The sequence below is a fragment of the Giraffa tippelskirchi genome, chromosome 7 (genome assembly GCF_054371585.1).
Source record: "Giraffa tippelskirchi isolate mGirTip1 chromosome 7, T2T-mGirTip1v1.2.pri, whole genome shotgun sequence".
In the NCBI taxonomy this organism is placed as follows: Eukaryota; Metazoa; Chordata; class Mammalia; order Artiodactyla; family Giraffidae; genus Giraffa; species Giraffa tippelskirchi.
In genome coordinates this window covers 33,116,535-33,134,302 of record NC_137281.1, presented here as the reverse complement: position 1 = coordinate 33,134,302, position 17,768 = coordinate 33,116,535, and the positions used below count along the sequence as shown (strand labels likewise).

General features: G+C 38.1%; 1 protein-coding gene across 2 annotated transcripts in view; it reads left to right on the top strand.

Annotated features, from left to right (window-relative positions):
* LOC145514265 (uncharacterized) overlaps window positions 1-17,768 on the top strand; it is a 985,725-nt gene that overhangs the window by 860,343 nt on the left and 107,614 nt on the right. The window contains exons 8-9 of one of the 2 annotated variants that reach the window (XR_014060002.1): window positions 1,150-1,192; window positions 2,200-2,278. The exons of the other annotated variant lie outside the window; for it this stretch is intronic. The gene's annotated coding sequence lies outside the window, so the exon portion shown is untranslated. The remainder of the gene's footprint in view (window positions 1-1,149; window positions 1,193-2,199; window positions 2,279-17,768) is intronic. 2 annotated transcript variants of the gene reach the window in all.

Sequence of the window (17,768 nt, the reverse complement as noted above, 5' to 3'; positions counted from 1 at the left end):
GTTTTTGAGTTTTAAATACAATAGCTCCTTTAATTCTTACAACCTTAATGACCTTTATCATCTCTGTCTTACAAACGATGATACTGGATCACTATCTGATTAAGTAACCTATTAAAGGTTAAGTGACTATTAAATGATATTAAATGTATGTATTCCATTATAAATGATATGTATACATTTTTTTCATTTTATTTAAAAGATAATGACTGAACTATTTCCAAATTTTTAAGTTTCATTTATTATACTACTCAGTGGTCTAGTACATTTTTTAAACTATTGGGCATTCATTAACTATCTGATGAAAAATGTTTTTTCTGTACTGAGATTTCAGAAAGGCATAAGATGTGAGCTCTGCTCTTTTATGAGCTTCTAAAGTCTCTGCCTTTTCCAACTGACACCCCAATCAATCTGAAACTCTCTTCTTCAAACTGAAATACTAATCTGAAATACTGTTTTTTTTTTAATTGCTAACTTTGAAGATGATGTCAACTTCCAAGTCTTCTACCTGACAATTCAATGTTATTTTGCGATCTCTTGCCTATTTATTATTACCTATACTACTGTTTCTTAATACTGGTCTCAGGAAACAGACGTTCTTATTACCTTAACCTCCCATTTCTGAGGACAACCGGTGATATAGCAGGACCTGATTAACGTGCAGGGGGCAGCAAGCATTTTCTGTGAAGAATGGTTGGTTTTAGGCTCTGTTTTATGGCAGTCATCCCCAACATTTTTGGCACCAAGGACCAACTTTTCAACAGACCAGGGCTGGGGGCGATTGCTTTGGGATGATTCGAGTACGTTTCACTTATTGTATACTTTATTTCTAATCTAATCCTATTGCTGATCTGACAGAAGGTACTCTGGTCCTTGGCCTGGAGGTTGGGGTCACCTGCTTTATGGTATAGGTCTCCGCCATAAGACTTGTCCTTTGCAGTGAATGTAGCAATGGACAATACATAAACAAATGCCATGAACATGTTACAATAAAATTTTATTTTATACAAGCTGGCTGCCTGCAGATTTGGCCTGTGGGTTGCAATTTTCTAATCCCTGAATGAAACTGCAGCATAGAGAGAGCTCCCCTTCACCTACAATAAAAGTAACTGAATTTGGGTTCTGATCTTTTCTGATCTTTCTTTTGGCTAGGCATCTGAGGTACCTGAAAGTATACTCATGCAATGACCTGAAGGTAAGTGAGGCATAGACAACTATGTTTATGGGAAATTTACAAAGACTGGACACACTTGAGGAATAGAACTTGGGATGATGACATTCACTTCCTCTCCAACTGCTCTGTTTATTCCTTCTTTATAAACTTGGAAGGGTTGTGTAATTTTATTTAAGTAATTAGTGGATTTCTCTCCATAATTCAGCTTTTTGGCCTTTAGCACCAGTTAAAGTTGCTTTTAAAATGTAGATCTAATGAGTCTAGGAAAAGTGAGGATTCAGTTCATTATATCTGCAGGAGCAAAGAAATGGGAAAAAAGGAGTCATGAAAGATGCTGAGATGCTGATGATACCTGGTGGCAGATAATAATATGTTACTGTGTTCTGGATCAGTTACTTTCTCTGCATCGTCTTTCAACTATTTATATTCTTAGGCTCTAGAGAAAATGGAGGTATACATGTGCTACCTACTGCGTTAAATGCTACTCACTCTTATTTCTTATAATCTGAACTTTATCAAGATTGACGAGGAGGTGTTTCATTTGCTCCAACAATTGTTGAAATGCCCAATCTGTGTTCAGTCTCCTGAGTCCTCTTGTAATGTGCTAGGCTGTAATCATCCACCCCCTAAGCTATCATCTTGTTGGTTAAAGATCTAATCCTCTTTTGACTAATCTCAGACTCAGGCATTGTCAAGATATTTTCCATCTAATTTGAGAATGTATAGAAATTGTTCTGGGAAGAAAAGGGGTTCAAAAACTTGGGATACCTTGAAATCACTGTTCCTTTTGAGTTATTTTGCTTCAAAAACTAAGATCAGTCAATCACTCCACCATTAAGAATCACATTTATCAAAGCACTAGACATTAAGCCCTAGTGGTAAAGTGTTGAGTAGAATAGATATTATTATACTCTCTTAGAACTTGAAGGGCCAGTGGGGAAGAAAAAAAAAAAAATCTTTCCTTGCCATGAACATATCTGAACCATGACTGCTGCCTTGTTTGTTTGTTTGTTTATTGGATAATACAGCATGCCAGGAAGACTTACCTGAGAAAGGACGTTTAATTCAAGATCTGAAGAATGAGTGGGGATCACCAAACAAGAAAAGGCAAGAAGAGTCTAATCAAATTCAATAGCACAGGTCACATACTTGAGATGTAAGAGATAGAGGAGGGAACAGGAGAAGTATTAACAAGAAATGCGAGGTCCAGTGAGACTAAATGACAAAGACATATGGCAGTTGTCAAAGATGAAGAGATGGGTGGGTGGAGCTCATCTAAGGTCGTCTAGCTACTTATTAAAAAAGATGGAAAAGGGACCACTGAAGTTTTGAGAAAGAGAATGACAAACAGAATTGGCTCTTGGAGTTGTGACTGGTATTTAGATAAAGGTATGGAAAAATAGGCTGAAAGGAAGAAAACCAGTTTGAGGGCTACCACAGGATTGATGGTAAAATAGGAGACGTGTTGAGAAGCAGATATGTATATTTCACGGTTTTAGCCATAGGTTGTTGCTGGCAAATCTGGACATGGATAACATTTTCATTCACCTACTATCACCTATGAGGGTGCTTCTCATGCATGAAAGGCTTTTTCTTTCCCATTCCCTTTTAGAGTTAGGGAACAAGAGGGTAATGTCAGAATTTTGGAAATGAGAGATGTTGAGGTTACTCTCAACATCACCTCCAAATTAAGAATACTATATTTAACAGGACACACTGAGATGAAAATGCATTCACTAGTAAATGGTATGGAAGTAGAACAGAGTTTCTCAAGATTGATTACATAATGGATTATCTAGGATCTACCTTCAGAGATTCTGATTTAATTGCCTTGGAGCTATATCCTAAGCCTAAGAGCACAGGCTCTTTTTTTTTTTTCCTTCCCAAATCTCCCAGGGTGATTCTTATGTTCATCTAAAGATCTAGAACTCCTAGAGTGAAGGGCGGGTGGAGTACCACTACTCTGTCATTACAATTCTGTCTTCTTTCTCATTTATCCTTGTCCAGTTTCCCTATACAACAAGGCCATAGCAAATTTCTATTCTAAACCAACTTCTAAATGATCTCTTTCTGCCTCTTTCTCTGTGTGAACAGAGCTTGAGCTCCTCTAGCTCTATTCACATTTTAAAATTTTGGTATAAACATAAAATTTACCATTTAAATAATTTTTAAACTGTATAATTCAGTGGTATTTAGTACATTCATGGTGCCATTTATCTATCACCAGTATTGTTGTTAAAGGACTTTTTGAAAAAGGGTGGAAGACAGATTGTTCAGAACAGCAGACCCACCTTAACATCAATGAGCCTGTGCAGGCTATTACTTTCAGAATGACCTTGGCCTCTTCCAATCTGAACAAAATGATTTAAAATATGTATTTCTGCTCTGCCATTCTTTTAGCACTGACGATTACCACAAACATGCTTGTTGTAAGTACACTTTGCAGCACCTACAGAAATGAACTTGGAAAGGTATATTCTGTATCAAATAAATGACCGTATTCTCCTATATTTAAATTCTACCGTTACATATTAGTTTCTCTAGAAGCAGGTGCTGAGCTGGAGACTGGTGTGAAAGATGGATACTAGAAATCAAAAACCCATAAAAGAAAGGAGGCAGGACTGAACAAGGGAGAGAGCAAAGGTGATGCAGTCCTGGCCATTCTTGTGGGGACCACTGGGACAAAGTGACTGATTTCCCAGATCTTCGTGCAAGAAGTCTTACCTTATCCTATAAGAGACTCATTCTTTTTCTATGGAAGTACTATGGGGTTTTTTTTTTTTTGGTGGTCATATAAAACATACTATTATAACCACACTTAACTATATAGCTCAGTGGCACTAAGTACATTCACATTGTTGTACAAATCTCACCATCATCCATCTCCCAAACTGTTCACCTTTCTAAACTAAAACTCTTTCCCCATTAAACACTAACTCCTCATGCTCCCTCCCTACTCCCAGCTCCTGGCATCTGCCAATGTACTTTCTGTCTCTATGACTCTGACTATTCTAGGTACCTCATTTAAGAGCATACTGTTTGGTTCTGTAAAATTTTGAAGGTGAGCAACTGTGAGGCATCTTAATTGTCCTCATGGTATTAATCGCAGACCAACTCATGAGGCAATTCTTCTACTCTTTCATCCCGAGACCCTGCCAGTGATCATTACTGTGGTCTGTTGTTCTGTCTCATAGTTCGTGCAGGTTTCCAAACAAGCAGTTCCAGGTCATCTCAAGTACATGTAGATTAAGATACAATCAACTTCCCTTGCAAATAGAAGTACTCAAAAGTTGCTTATTTTCAAAGAATTTAAACATTACCGTTCACTCAAACATATCTTTTCTCCTCCTCAAATAATGATATTTGGGAACAATGGGACAGTGGGTAATTCTAGGGCTTCTCAGGTAAAGAACCTGCCTGCAGTACAGGAGACCCACGTTCAATCCTTGGGTCGGGAAGATCCTCTGGGGAAGGAAATGAGAACCCACTCCAGTATCCTTGCCTGGGAAATACCATAAGCAGAGAAGCCTGGCAGGCTACAGTTCATGGAGTCAGTTGCAAAGAGTTGGACATGACTGAGTGACTGACCATGCGTGCACACAATGATACTCTAAGTTCTTCTAAACTCATGTAGTAAGCTCCTTCAGGGAAGACACCATGGGTTTTCTGTCTTTTTATCCTTAGTACCTAACAGTGGTAATTACTAGTTCAGTTCAGTTCAGTCGCTCAGTCATGTTGAACTCTTTGTGACCCCATGGACTGCAGCACGCCAGGCCTCCCTGTCCATCACCAACTCCTGGAGTTTACGCAAACTCGTGTCCATTGAGTTGGTGATGCCATCTAACCATCTCATCCTCTGTCATCCCCTTCTCCTCTCGCCTTCAATCTTTCCCAGAATCAGAGTCTTTTCAAATGAGTCAGCTCTTCGCATCAGGTGACCAAAGTATTGGAGTTTCAGCTTCAACATCGGTCCTTCCAATGAACATCCAGGACTGATCTCCTTTAGGATGGACTGGTTGGATCTCCTTGCAGTCTAAGGGACTCTCAAGAGTCTTCTCCAACACCACAGTTCCAAAGCATCAATTCTTCGGTGCTCAGCTTTCTTTACAGTCCAACTCTCACATCCATACATGACCACTGGAAAAACCATAGCCTTAGACTAGACGGACCTTTGTTGGCGAAGTAATGTCTTTGCTTTTTAATATGCTATCTAGGTTGGTTATAATTTTTCTTCCAAGGAGTAAGTGTCTTTTAATTTCATGGCTGCAGTCACCATCTGCAGTATTTTGGAGACCCAAAAAAGAAAGTCTGCCACTGTTTCCACTGTTTCTCCATCTATTTGCCATGAAGTGATGGGACTGGATGCCATGATCTTTTTTTTTCCTCAATGTTGAGCTTTAAACCAACTTTTTCACTCTCCTCTTTCACTTTCATCAAGAGGCTCTTTAGTTCTTCTTCACATTCTGGCATAAGGGTGGTGTCATCTGCATATCTAATAACTAGTTAGGTTTTATCAATGATTGCTGATCGAAAATAGCAATAATAGTAATAAGTATATTTCCAGCCACTTTTGGCATGTTTCCTTTCTATGAGGTATATAGGTTTATTTACAGATTAGATAATTACAGAGAAAAATACATTTTTGTAAGATTAATAAGTTAAAAAACCTACAGTCAGGACAAAAAACTATTGGCTCCAAAGTTCACACTTTCTGTTCCTCTTGAATAGTGCCCCACTGGGTTACTGGATAGGTAGGAGGAAAAGAGAAAGGAAGGCAATAAAATTTGAATGAAAACATAACAGTTGAATGAACAACTAGGGGCAGCTTTTAAAATGATGCAGAACATGTGTTATTGCAAAAGAAAGCAAACAGTACTTTGTATTAATAATATCAGTACAAGGGCAGCCAGTTAGTTTTGATCGTTTACAAAAAATAAAAAGTGGACAAACAAGTCAGAGATCTGAGAATTGGAGTGGAATAGATCAACGGTTTGAAATCAGGCAACTGTTTTTTGAACTTCATGTTTTCTAGGAAGGCAGTGAGGGTACTTCATAAGGAAGGCAGCACTATGGTCAATGGGATGAGAGAGGATTCAGCATTTGATAAAGCAAACTCTGAAATTGCTTCTACTCATATTATCATTCACTGCAGAGGACTTTGGTCTTATCTCTTTGAAAACATAAAAGAAAGCTAATTCATTTTAAAAGCAGTTTTCTATTTGTCCCTCTGCAGCCCACTCAATGAGCTAATGTATTTAGTGAGCTTTTATCATGGAGCCAGCTTGGTTTCTCCCTTCCTCATACTAAGTAAATTTCAGTGAATTAAATGACAAAAAGCCATCTGCTTTCTATAAATAAGCTCTCCTAATACCTGGCAAATCTTAAAAGTCAAACTGACAATGAATCCCAGCATGATCAATGATCCAAACCATAATTCATCCTCCACTGAGGACTACTGGTCTTGTTGTGGTCAACAGGAAGAGAAAGTGTCCATCTTTCTGACTTGGAGGGCAGTATATTTTAAGAAACTCAATTTGATAATCATTACACATGCTATTCCAACAGTCTGGGTTAGGTAACTTTTGCTACAATGTTGAGACAGAACCTACTTAAAAAGTCATTTCAAATGCATCTTCCTCATGATATCTGCTCTAATTCATTAATAAATAATTATTTTCATAATAGTGTATGTATTGGTAGCAATAATTATCATTTAATTATTAAGAAATTAATATGGGCTAGCCATTTACATGTGTCATTTACATAAATTTCATATGACAACTATTGCAGATAAATATCAGCTTGATTAACTGTATGAAGAAAATAAGGCATAGAACAGTTTAAAAGTTCCCCAAGTTACACAGATATGTAAAGGCACAACAAAATGTGGAACCAGAGCAACCTGAAATCAAAACTACAGTAGTTCTATTTTTAGTTTTTTAAGGAACCGCCATACTGTCCTCCATAGTGGCTGTGCCAATTTACATTCCCACCAACAGTCCAAGAGGGTTTCCTTTTTCTTCACACCCTTTCATCATTTGTTAACAGATTTTTTGTTGGCCATTCTAACAAGTATGAGGTGATATCTCATTGTAGTCTTGACCTGCATTTCTCTAATAATTAGTAATATCGATCATCTTTTCATGTACCTCATGGACCTATTGGAGAAGGCAATGTCACCCCACTCCAGTACTCTTGCCTGGAATATCCCATGGAGGGAGGAGCCTGGTAGGCTGCAGACCATGGGGTCGCTAAGAGTTGGACACGACTGAGCAACTTCACTTTCATGCACTGGAGAAGGAAATGGCAACCCACTCTAGTATTCTTGCCTGGAGAATCCCAGGGACAGGGGAGCCTAGTGGGCTGCCGTCTATGGGGTTGCACAGAGTCAGACATGACTGAAGTGACTTAGCAGCAGCAGCAGTAGCATGGACCTATAGTTTGTCAAACAGAGTGTAAGTCAAAAAGAGAAAAACAAATATGGTATATATTAATGAATATATGTGGAATCTAGAAAACTGGAACAGATGAATGTATTTGCAGGGCAGGAATAGAAATGCAGACATAGAGAACAGAAGGGTGGACAAGAGGAGGGGGAAGAGGAGTGGGATGAATTGGGAGGTTAGGACTGACATATATACACTGCCAGATATGAAATAGCTAGCTAGTGGGAACCTGCAGTATAGCTCAGGGGACTCATCTTTCTGCTCCGTGGTGACTTAGGTGGGTGAGATGGACGGCTGGTGCTGGTGGAAGGTCCTAGGGGGAGGGGAATATATGTATACATATAGCTGAATCACTTTGTTGTTTGATTTCCCTGGTGGCTCAGACAGTAAAGTGTCTGCCTACAACGCGGTAGACCCAGGTTCAATCCCTGGGTCGGGAAGATCCCCTAGAGAAGGAAATGGCAACCCACTCCAGTCCTCTTGCCTGGAAAGTCCCATGGATGGAGGAGCATGATGGGCTACAGTCCATGGGGTCACAAAGAGTAGGACACAACTGAGCGACCTCACTTCACTTCACTTTGTTGTTTAGCAGAAACAAATACAAAATTGTGAAGAAATTATACTCCAATTTTTAAAAAATTGTGTTAATCACTACTATGCTATAAACATGCAACTACAGCACTTTCCTAACTATATTATAGCATCTTTGTTTGAATATATCTGTCTACCCCAATAAAATAGAAACACTTCAAGGGGAAAGACCATCTATCATTCATTTTTATTTTAGCATCCTCTACAATAATGACTTTGCCTATAGCAGATATTCAGTTAAACTTTTCTAAGCCTCTTCCATTTTACAGTTGAGAGACTGGCAATAACAGGCACTTTATATTTTGCTAAGAGGATTCTATGAATCATCACATTAAGATTTCAAGAGTTGTTCCTGCATATAAGTTTGTAATAAATAGTAACTATATAAAGGAGGCTGAGACAAAGTATCAGTAGAAGTGTGAGATTTTTCTGTTAAGATGATGATCTCTGGATAGTTAGAAGAAAAGTTTATTTGTGTTACCCTTCCTCCTCACAATATCTTCCCGGAGAAATTACAGAATATTCTGTTTGGACTAAGTTGTATGTTGCATAGTGGTTCAGTGAAAAAGGAATTCCAAAAAACAGGATTCCTAGAAAATTTATGTTCTATATTATGCCGTACCTTGTAGATATCATGAGCAAGATAACAGGAGTCTGGATATTTCCTGCCTGTGTTCTTGGAAGTCATGTGTATCTATTCACCTATTCTTCACTGGTGTCAGGAAGTTTGTGCTATGTCTATGGCTATGAACCATTTTCTTTTGCTTTTCTCTTCAACAAATATTTATTGAGTTTCTATTCTGTGCTAGGAGCTGTTCTAGGCACTAGATACACTGTAGTAATAAACAGGAATAGCTCAGCCCTCATGAAGATTACAACCAGCTATTACCTTTCATGGACTCTCCTCTTTATGTTTTGGTATTTGTCCTTAGTAATGTAATGTTATGTAAAAGGTATATATTCTAGGTGTACTTGGTATACCATAAATCAAAATTTTCTGGGCAGTGACTTGACTCCTCACTTCAATAATTGACTGTATTAATCTTAAAAATGTTTTAGAAATTCCAGTGCTCCTTATCCTTTGACATGTGGAAACACAAAAAAACGTGGCAGGCATCAATGCATCCCTCACACCAAAAATATTAGACTCATAAAGGCTATATAAGGATATTCCCACATAAAAACAATGCTTCAAGGTCACAGCAGGTAACTATTTCCCATAAATTCAGAGTCTGAGAAATATCAGTAAAATGAAGAAGCAGAGGAACCACTTCCAATTAAAAGACCAAGAGAAATCCCCTGAAAGAATAAACAATAAAAGCCCTTTCCAGTCTACTAGATCCTGAGTTCAAGCAGAAGGTAATAAAAGTGCTGAAGGAATTAAGAAAGGCTATATATAGAAATGCAGATCATTGTAACAGGAACTAGAAATTACAGAGAGTCAATTAAAATTAGAAAATTCCTTTGCCAAGATGAAAGCTGAGCTGAAGGCAATAAACATCAACTAAATAATACAGAATGGGAAAGACTAGAGATCTCTTCAAGAAAGTTAGAGATACCAAGGGAACATTTCATGCAAGGATGGGCTCAATAAAGGACAGAAATGGTATGGACCTAACAGAAGCAGAAGATACTAAGAAGAGGTGGCAGGAATACACAGAAGAACTTTACAAAAAAGATCTTCACGACCCAGATAATCACGATGGTGTGATCACTCACTTAGAGCCAGATATCCTGGAATGTGAAGTCAAATGGGCCTTAGAAAGCATCACTACGAACAAAGCTAGTGGAGGTGATGGAATGCCAGTTGAGCTATTTCAAATCCTCAAAGGTGATGCTGTGAAAGTGCTCCATTCGATTTGCCAGAAAATTTGGAAAACTCAGCAGTGGCCACAGGACTGGAAAAGGTCAGTTTTCATTCCAATCCCAAAGAAAGGCAATGCCAAAGAATGCTCAAACTACCACACAACTGTACTCATCTCACATGCTAGTAAAGTAATGCTCAAAATTCTCCAAGCCAGGCTTCAACAATACATGAACCCTGAACTTCCAGGTGTTTAAGCTGGTTTTAGAAAAGGCAGAGGAACCAGAGATCAAATTGCTAACATCCGCTGGATTATCAAAAAAGCAAGAGAGTTCCAGAAAAACATCTATTTCTGCTTTATTGACTATGCCAAAGCCTTTGACTGTGTGGATCACAATAAACTGTGGAAAATTCTGAAAGAGATGGGAATACCAGGTCATCCGACCTGTCTCTTGAGAAACCTGTACTGAACTTCCAGGTGTTTAAGCTGGTTTTAGAAAAGGCAGAGGAACCAGAGATCAAATTGCTAACATCCGCTGGATTATCAAAAAAGCAAGAGAGTTCCAGAAAAACATCTATTTCTGCTTTATTGACTATGCCAAAGCCTTTGACTGTGTGGATCACAATAAACTGTGGAAAATTCTGAAAGAGATGGGAATACCAGGTCATCCGACCTGTCTCTTGAGAAACCTGTATGTAGGTTAGGAAGCAACAGTTAGAACTGGACATGGGACAACAGACTGGTTCCAAATAGGAAAAGGAGTACATCAAGGCTGTATATTGTCACCCTGCTTATTTAACTTATATGCAGAGTACATCATGAGAAACGCAGGGCTGGAAGAAACACAAGCTGGAATCAAGATTGCCAGGAGAAATATCAATAACCTCAGATATGCAGATGACACCACCCTTATGGCAGAAAGTGAAGAAGAATTCAAGAGCCTATTGATGCAAGTGAAAGAGGAGAGTGAAAAAGTTGGCTTAAAGCTCAACATTCAGAAAACTAAGATCATGGCATCTGGCCCCATCACTTCATGGGAAAGAGATTGGGAAACAGTGGAAACAGTGTGAGACTTTATTTTTTGGGCTCCAAAATCACTGGTGATGGTGATTGCAGCCATGAAATTAAAAGACACTTACTCCTTGGAAGGAAGGTTATGACCAACCTAAATAGCGCATATTTAAAAGCAGAGACATTACTTTGCCAACAAAGGTCCGTCTAGTCAAGGCTATGGTTTTTCCAGTGGTCACGTATGGATGTGAGAGTTGGACGGTGAAGAAAGCTGAGCGCCAAAGAATTGATGCTTTTGAACTGTGGTGTTGGAGAAGACTCTTGAGAGTCCCTTAGACTGCAAGGAGATCCAACCAGTCCATCCTAAAGGAGATCAGTCCTGGGTGTTCATTGGAAGGACTGATGTTGAAGCTGAAACTCCAATACTTTGGCCACCTCATGCGAAGAGCTGGCTCATTGGAAAAGACCCTAATGCTGGGAAGGATCGGGGGCAGGAGGAGACAGGGATGACAGAGGATGAGATGGTTGGATGGCATCACTGACTCAATGGGCATGGGTTTGGGTAAACTCTGGGAATTGGTGATGGACAGGGAGGCCTGGTGTGCTGCGATTCATGGGGTCACAAAGAGTCGGACACGACTGAGCGACTGAACTGACTGACTGAAATAATACAGAAGAATGAATATATGATGTAGAAGATAGAAGAATGGAACTCACCCAGTAAGAACAGTAGACAGAAAGACAAAGCAAAGTGAAAGCAATATATGAGACCTATGGAGTATAAACTGTGCCTATTTACACATAATTGGGATCCCAGAAGGAGAGTAAAGAGAAAGAAAAGGGGATCAAAAATGTATTTGAAGAAATTAAATTCCCACACCTAAAGAAGGAAACAGGTAACCAGGTTTGGGAATCAGAGAACATCCAAAACAAGATGAACACAAAAGACCTACACGAACACATATTATAATTTACATGGGAAAAATTAGAAATAGAGGATCCTAAAGGCAGAAAGAAAAAAAAAAACAGTTAATTTCAAAGTGAACCCAATAAGGCTATTTTCTCTACAGAAAAGTTGCAGGCCAGAGGGAGTGGCAAAATACATTCAAAGTCCTGTAAGAGAAAAACCTGAAACCTAGGATACTCCACCCAGCATTATCACTTAGGATAGAAGGAGAGATAAAGAATTCCCCCCAAAGTAAAAGAATATAGCAATACTAAACCTATCCTAAAAGAAATATTGAGAGATCTTATATACATTGGGAGAAGGCAATGGCACCCCACTCCAGTACTCTTGCCTGGAAAATCCCATGGACGGAGGAGCCTGGTAGGCTACGGTCCATGGGGTCACTAAGAGTCGGACACGACTGAGCGACTTCACTTTCACTTTTCCCTTTCATGCACTGGAGAAGGAAATGGCAACCCACTCCAGTATTCTTGCCTGGAGAATCCCAGGGATGGCAGAGTCTGGTGGGCTGCTGTCTCTGGGGTCGCACAGAGTCAGACATGACTGAAGTGACTTAGACTTAGACTTATCTACATAGTAGAGAATCAAGAATCTAAAAGAAAGAGGAAATCATAGTTGGAAAACAAATCATTTAAGCCAATATATAGATTAATTTTTTGTCTGTGAAAGTGATAACTACAATGTACAGCAAAAAGGTAAACATGAAGTATAAAGGAGGACATGAAAATCATAAATATGTGGAGGAGGGGAGAAAGAAAATGAAAGGTTTTTTTTTTTTATTTGAAGAATATGTTTGAGCCTTTATGACTACCAGTCTATAGCAAGCAGATGTAGGAAGGGGTTAACATACTTGAAAAACAGGGTAACCACAAATCGAAACACATACCATAGATTCACACACACAAAAAGAGAGAGAGAACTCAAGCATGATACAAAAGAAAACCATAAAAGGTAAAATAAAAAGAAATGCAAAATCAACTTAAAGATTTAAAATGGCAATCAGTACTTATCTGTCAATATTTACCATAAATGTCAATGGACTAAGTATCTCCTGCATTGCAGGCAGATTCTTTTCTTTACTTTCTGAGCCACCAAGAAAGCCCAGGAATATTGGAGTGGGTAGCCTATCCCTTCTCCAGGGGATACTTCTGGCCCAGGAATTGAACTGGGGTCTCCTGCATTGCAGGTAGATCCAGCTGAGCCACCAGCGAAGGCCAAAATAAAAAGAAATGCAAAATCATCTGGAAGATTGAGACCATAGAAAAAAGATAAGGAAGGATGCTGTATAATGACAAGGATCAATAGACGATATTACACTTGTGAACATATACACACCCAATAAAAAAGCACTTAAATATATAAATGGAGAAGGAAATGGCAACCCACTCCAGTATTCTCGCCTGGAAAATCCTATGGACAGAGGAACTTGATGGGTTACAGTCCATGAACTTGCAAAATAGTTGGACTCAACTTAGAGACTAAACAATAAACATAAAATATGGACAAAAGGGGAAAGAACAGACAGGAATACAATAGTTGTAGGAGACTTTAATATCCCACTCACATCAATGGACAGATCTTCTAGACAAAAAAGAATAAAGCAATAAAGATCCTTAATGACACAACACTTGGACTTAATTGATATTTTCAGGACATTACATACAGAAAAAAAAAAATCCCAGAATATACATTCTTTTCAATTGCACACTGAACATTCTCTAGGCTAGACCACATACTAGAGTAAAACACAAGCCTCAATAAATTTAAGAGGATGAATATTTTAAGACTCTTTTGTGAGCACAATGGCATGAAACTAGAAACTGTACATGCTGCTGCTATATTTAAAATGAATAACCAATAAGAACCTACTGTATAGCTCATGGAACTCTGCTCAATATTATATAACAACTAAAAGGGAAAAGAATTTTAAAAAGAGCAGATATATCTATATGTACGACTGAATAACTTTGCTGTACACCTAAAACTAACAGTGCTTCTAATTAACTATACTCCAATATACAATAAAAAGTTAAAAAAGAGAAAAGAAATCAAACACAGAAAAACAAACAAGAAAAAAATTGTTTACATGGAGACAAAAAAAGAAAAAAACACAATAGTCAATGATAAAATCAAAGGGAAAAGTAAAGGATACTTTGAGACAAATGGCAATAAAAATAAAACCATACAGAATCTATGGAATACAGCAAAAGCAGTCCTAAGAGGAAAGTTCATAGTGATATAGGCCTTCCTCAAGAAAACAATAAAAGTCTCAAATAAGAAACCTAAACTACCACTTAAAAGAATTAGAAAAAGGACAAGCAAAAACTCAAGTCTGCCAAAGGAAGGAAACAATAAAGAGCAGAAGGGAAATAAAGATTAAAAACAATAATACTAAAAGAAATTAATAAAACCAAGAGCTGGTTCTTTGAAAGGGTAACCAAAAAAAAAAAAAATCAAGAGACCTCTGGCCAGGCTCACCAAGAAGAAAGAGGACCCAAATAAACAAGAAATCAAAGAAGAGAAATAACGGTTGATATCACAGCAATACAAAAAACAAACAAATCAAAAAAACAAGAATCCTATGGACAGTTATATGCCAACAAATTGGAAATCTAGAATAAATGGACAAGTTTCTAGAAACACATAGCCCACCAAAATGAATCAAAAAGAAATAGATAATTTGAACAGACTGATCAGTAGAAGTGAAATAGAATCTCTAATTAAAAACACACAAATTCCCTGCAAACAGAAGTCCAGAATTAGATGGCTTCAGTGGGGAATTCTGACCAACATTCAAAGAATTTATACCGATCATTCTCAAACTCTTCCAGAAGACTGAAGAGAAAGGAGCACTCCGCAAACATTTTCTGAAGTCATCACCATGAAGATACCAAAACCAGACAAAGATACCACCAAAAAAGAAAATTACAGGCCGATATCCTTGATTAATACAGATGCAAAAATTCTCAACCAAATATTAGAAAACTGAATCAAACAACACATTCAAAAGATCATACACTACAACCAAGTGGGATGCATCAAAAGTTCATAAGGACGGTTCAACATATGCAAATCAGTCAATATAATACGTCATCAGGAAAAGACTAAAAAACACATGATCATTTCAATGTGCTTATTAGTATTTAGTCTCTCAGTTGTGTCCGACAGATGCAGAAAAAAATATTTTATAAAAGTCAGCATTTATTCATGATAAAAATGCTTACCAAAGTGGGTATAGAGGGAACATATCTCAAGATACTAAGTCTACTACATACAAATGAGTTCTGTTCTGAGGGCTTGTTTGTAAGTCCAGTCTGTAAGCCCAACAAAGTTAGCCTAGGTACCCAACTAACACAATCGACTATATAACATATAGGTTTATGATACTTTTCACACAAATAATACATAAAAACACGAAATGACCCTGATAACCATGATGGTGTGGTCACTCACCTAGAGCCAGACATCTTTGAGTGTGTAGTCAAGTGGGTCTTAGGAAGCATTACTACAAACAAAGCTAGTGGAGGTGATGAAAATCCAGCTGAGCTATTTAAATCATAAAAGATGAAGCTGTTAAAGTGCTGCACTCAATACGTCAGCAAATTTGGAAAACTCAGCAGTGGCTACAGGACTGGATAAGGTTAGTTTTCATTCCAGTCCCAAAGAAGGGCAATGACAAAGAATGTTCAAACTACCAGACTCATTCCCCAGGCTAGTAAGGTTATGCTCAAAATCCTTCAAGCTAGGCTTCAGCAGTAAGTCTACCAAGAACTTCCAGATATACAAGCTGGGTTTAGAAAAGGCAGAAGAAGTAGAGATCAAATTGCTAACATCCGTTGGATCACAGAGGAAGCAAGGAATTCCAGAAAAATATCTACTTCTGCTTCATTGACTATGCTAAAGCCTTTGACTATGTGGATCACAACAAACTATGGAAGATTCTTAAAGAGATGGGAATACCAGACCACCTTACCTGCCTCCTGAGAAACCTATATGTGGGTCAAGAAACAACAGTTAGGACATTATGTGGAACAACTGACTGGTTCCAAATTGGGAAAGGAGTACATCAAGGCTATATACAGTCACTCTACTTATTTAACTTATATTCAGAGTACATCATTCAAAATGCTGAGCTGGATAAATCATAAGCTGGAATCAAGATTGCCAGGAGAAATATCAACAATCTCAGATATGCTGATGACACCACTCTAATGGCAGAAAGTGAAGAGGAACTAAAGAATCTCTTGATGACGATGAAAGAGAGTGAAAAAACTGGCTTAAAACTCAACATTCAGAAACCTAAGATCACGGCATCTGGTCCCATCACTTCATGGCAAATAGAAGGGGAAAAATTGGAAACAGTGACAGATTCTATTTTCTTGGGCTCTAAAAGTGTCGTGGATGGTGACTACAGCCATGAAATTAAACACTTGCTCCTTGTAAGGAAAGCTGTGACAAAGCCAGACAGCATATTTTAAAAACAAAGATATCACTTTGCCGACAAAGGTCCATATAGTCAAAGCTATGGTTTTTCTTTCCAGTAGTCATGTAGGGATGTAAGATTTGGACCATAAGGAAGGCAGAGTGCCAAAGAATTGTTGCGTTTGAACTGTGGTGCTGAAAAAGACTCTTGAGAGTCCCTTCTACTGCAAGGAGATCAAACCAGTTAATCCTAAAGGAAATCAACTCTGAGTATTCATTGAAAGGGCTGATGCTGAAACTCCAATACTCTGGCTGCCTGATGTGAAGCTCCAACTCATTGGAAAAGACCTTGAGGCTGGGAAAGATTGAAGTCAGGAGAAGAGGATGACAGATAATGAGATGGTTAGATAGCATCATTGACTCAATAGACATGAATTTGAGCAGACTCCAGGAGTTAGTGAAGGACAGGGAAGCTTGACGTGCTGCAATTCATGGGGTGGCAAATAGTTGGGCATGACTTAGGACTGAATAACAACAAAAGGCAGCAGGGTACAAGATTAACATAGAGAAAGCTGTTGAATTTCTTTACACTAACAAGGAATTATCAGCAAAAACAAAGTAAAACAACAAAAAACAACTTAGGAATAAATCTGACAAAGGAAGTGAAAGGGTTATATGCTGAGACATATAAGACATTGATAAAGGAAACTGATATTCAGAGAAATCAAAAGATATTCCATGCTCCTGCACTGGAAGAATTGATATTGTTAAAATGACACTACTACCCAGAAAACTATATATTTAAAGCATCTTTATCAAATTACCCACTATATTTTTCACAGAACTGGAACAAATAATCCTCAAATTTATATGGAACCATAAGAGACCAAGAATTGCCAAAATAACCCAGGAGAAAAAGAACAAAGGTAGAGGCACAACTCTCCCAAACTTCAGACAGTACTACAAAGCTACAGTAATCAAAAGTGTGATATTGGCACAGACATATCAATCAATGAAACTGGATAGAGAGCCAAGAAATAAACACAACTACAGTCAATTAATCTTGGACAAAGGAAGCAAAAATATACGATGAAGAAAAGAGTCTCTTCAGAAAGTAGTGTTGAGACATCTGCACAGCTGCATATAAAGCAATGAAGTTGTAACACTCCCTCACACCACACACACACAAACTCAAAATGGCTTAAACTTAAATAAAAGACATGACACCAAAAAACTCCTAGAAGAGGATATAGGCAAAACAATATCTGATATAGATTGTAATAATGCTTTCTTAGGTCAGTCACCCAAGGCAACAGAAATAAAAGCAAAAATAAACATATGAAACCTAATAAAAC